Source organism: Ostrea edulis, chromosome 3 (assembly GCF_947568905.1).
Source record: "Ostrea edulis chromosome 3, xbOstEdul1.1, whole genome shotgun sequence".
Taxonomy (NCBI): Eukaryota; Metazoa; Mollusca; class Bivalvia; order Ostreida; family Ostreidae; genus Ostrea; species Ostrea edulis.
Genome location: NC_079166.1, coordinates 80792508 through 80796261, shown reverse-complemented (window position 1 = coordinate 80796261; position 3754 = coordinate 80792508).

Genomic DNA, 3754 nt, shown 5'->3' with positions numbered 1-3754 from the left:
CAAGCTGCCATTGCACCGAAATCTCTCTTCCGTGTTTTATTACAACTGTTAGGCCGTTCTTTACATTGATGTTGAATACAGATTATTCCGTTTACCTGATCAAGACATAGGGTTCACTGCAGGTGTGACCGGGCGACAGGGGATACTTACTCCTCCTAGGCACCTGATCCCACCTCTGGTATGTTCAGGGGTTCATGTTTGCCTTACTCTTCATTTTGTATTTTTCTCTGGGATTTAAGAGATGAATCACTGTTCGTTATCTTCATATGTTCATTTGCTAGCCCTGCTCAAAGGCCGTAAGCGTCGAGCACAGGCCTAGCTTTTGCAGCCCTTCACTGGTAATGATGACTTCTCCGTATGAGGGAAAAATTCTCAGGAGGGACGTTAAACAATATACAATCAATCAATCATGTTTCAAACCGGTCAGGTAAGTTGGAGGAGTTGTTTTCATTTATCATGCACCAATTATAACGATCACAGCATTTGCGAAATGCTGACTTTAAACGAGACTATTGAAACACTTTAACGTAAACTTATTTGTCAGTAGCCTATCTTAGTTTAAAAATTGATCATACGTACAGTAAGCTTTCGCGAATGGAATCAGTTGAGAGATGTAAATACTTTATGCAGGTGCTAATATGACGATGGAGAAACTGACGTCATTCCGTGTGTTATAAAGTTGAATTGTTAGTTTACCATTGACATCTCTGTTAAGTGAAATATCTCAATGTGAAGCAGACGTGAAAGACTCTGTGGTGTCTTTTGAAGACCACAACAAGATACCTCATCTTCTCAAGTAGAAGCTTTTGAATAAAGTCTGCCTCGTAAGAATGCAATAGCAAATCTGCTAATAATGGAACTTAATTTGTTTTCATGGGGATTCCAATAAGATGTCATGAACTTATAAACTAAATGTACGAGTACACGGGTTTTGTCAAGGAGCATCTTTTTAATATCAATTTGAGACTACTTGTGAGTAGAATAAAAATCATATTTTATACATCATAGTTTTGGATGATTGAGCACAGAATATGAATGAGAATGTGATGTTTCCGAGTTCCACATTCATTAAAAGAGCTGTCTATTATATCGAGAAAAAAAATAGCCTTTCATTTACCCTGAATATAAATTATCGATAAAATTATTCACAGTGATATGTTGTGAAATATGAATGCTCTGCCTAATCCCATTCGTAAACTTTGACAGGAATTTATTTGTGACTATTCAGATCCACTAGAAAAAATGTTCTTCAGATCCGAACCTCAACAAGAAATGTAATATACAAAATTAAGTTTAAGTGTAATCTATGAGTTTTAGTGATATTGCATATATAGGAATACAGAAGAGTAGACAGAAAGACGAAGATACTCGAGGAAACCTGATATAATTACAGGTGATGGAATCCATCCATTATGGATAAATCTGCTTATTTCATGCTGATTACGTTTTCACATCCAAAATCCAATAACTATTCTTTCAATTTTAGGAGGATCTACAATCTACAACTGAAATACGCTAAGAGCAACCGTGGCGTCAATGTCAAGGGATCCTTTTTGCGAGAAAAATGTTAATTTTGTCTCAATGCCTAATCAAGAAGAATTGGTCATGACCTGTCAGCATGTTAATTCGGATATCAGTATGCATTGTTTTTGTTTCCCGGTGTACAGTATCTATTTCGCGGATGTTTAGGTTCACAATAACCGAGATGCAGGTCTCTTTTCTCCTTTAGATACATTACCAAGCCCGTTTATTGATTTGGTATTTCCACTTGGCAATAATCAATTTATTAATATTGATGATGTAAAACTTATTCGGTACCAATTTTGATGCACCAGATGCGCATTTCGACAAATAATGTCTCTTCAGTGATGCTCAAGCCGATATATTGGAAATCCGAAATAACAACAATCTTATAAGAACTAAAAAGAAAAACAGAGTGACAAAGACTGGAGTCAAATTCGTCTAAGGATCAGAGCTATGCATGAGTGCATGAGGGAGATAATCCTTAATCATGAAATGAATTTCTAAATTTATCATATCACAGCAATTAAATATACTTCCGTATTTTCAAGCTAGTAACGAAGTATTTAGCTACTGGGCTGTAGAGAGACCCTCGGGGACTAACAGTCCACCAGCAGAGGCCTCGACCCAGGGGTCGTAATGTAAAACTTACGGTACCAATTTTGATGAACCAGATGCGCATTTAGACAAATAATGTCTCTTCAGTGATGCTCAAGCCGAAATATTGGAAATCCGAAATAACAATAAACTTGTAAGAACTAAAAAGAAAAACAGAGTGCCAAAGACTGGAGTCAAATTCGTCTAAGGATAAGAGCTATGCTGGAGGGAGATAATCCTTAATTTTGAATTGAATTTCTAAATTAAATATATATCCGTATTTTCAAGCTAGTAACGAAGTACTTAGCTACTGGGCTGTAGAGACCCTTGGGGACTAACAGTCTACCAGATCGAATTTCAACACAACCTGCTGTGTTTGTGGAAGGGGTATTACAGTGTAAGTCTAGGCGCACGGACCAAAAACCTTCTAATTTCTCTCAGTGGCTAGATGAGTTTGCTTTCTTTGCTTCAGTTTACTCGAATAAGTATCCATCACTATATACTTTGTAACTGGTTACATTTGGACATGCAGTGTCGGCTGGAAAATCGTTCCATCTTTCTTGCGTTGAGCTTCTATCGATGTAGTTGATCAGCAATGAGTGCAACCCTGCAATAAATGTTAATTACAATTATAAAGGAATCTGCAACAAGCCTAATTTCAACTAATGCAATACCTATCTCTAATGCCATTCTTTTCATGTTTTATTCAAATGGTTCAAGACAAATACAAATGCTTTGTCAGATCTCCCTACACTTCAGAACATCAGAATAATCTTAGCAATCATCCATATCTTCATCTCAGGAACCAGCAAGTTCCGGTATTCAAATAGTCAATCAAATTTCAAGTCTTCCACATTATTGTCAGAGTTTATGGAAATTGGGTTATTTACCTGCCAATACTCGGAATGCTGATCAATTGTTATCTACATAGTCCAATGATCAAGATGTCGATTGTTTATCTATGAACCAGACTACGTTAACTTTTTGTGAATATTTTCCAAAACAAGTAAATAAATAGAGTCATGCACCGTCATGAGAAATATAATGCATCTGTGGATGTATGTACCGGTACATGCGCATTGTGTAATTATGTATTCATGTTTCTTACGACATATACGTTTCTTCTAACGCTGTTAAATTCCGCGGGGATTCGGGTTAGAATAAGTCCCCCAAACCCCTTGCATGTCTTAAGAGGCGGCTAAATGGGACGGTCCTTCGGATGAGACCGCAAAAACCAAGGCCCCGTGGCACGATAAATATCTCTCCTTGCTCAATGGCCATAAGCGCCGAGCATAATTTTTGCAGCCCTTCACCGGCAGTGTTGACGTCATCATATGAGTGAAAAATTCTCGAGAGGGACGTTAAATAACATGCTGTCTATCTATTTAATGTTGTTGAATATTTCGCGTATGAAGATAGTTTATATACTCAAGGGTCAAAAAAGTATTTCCTCACTGCTAATTTTCACTATATATTCATTACAACTTTCCTATTTTAACAATTTCACCAAAATTTGATAATCAATGTTATCATTATGAAATTTTCAGAACATAAGTAGAATTCACTTAAGATTCATGACAAATTTTACTTAAAGTGTTATTATATATATATATATATATGTATGTATATATATATA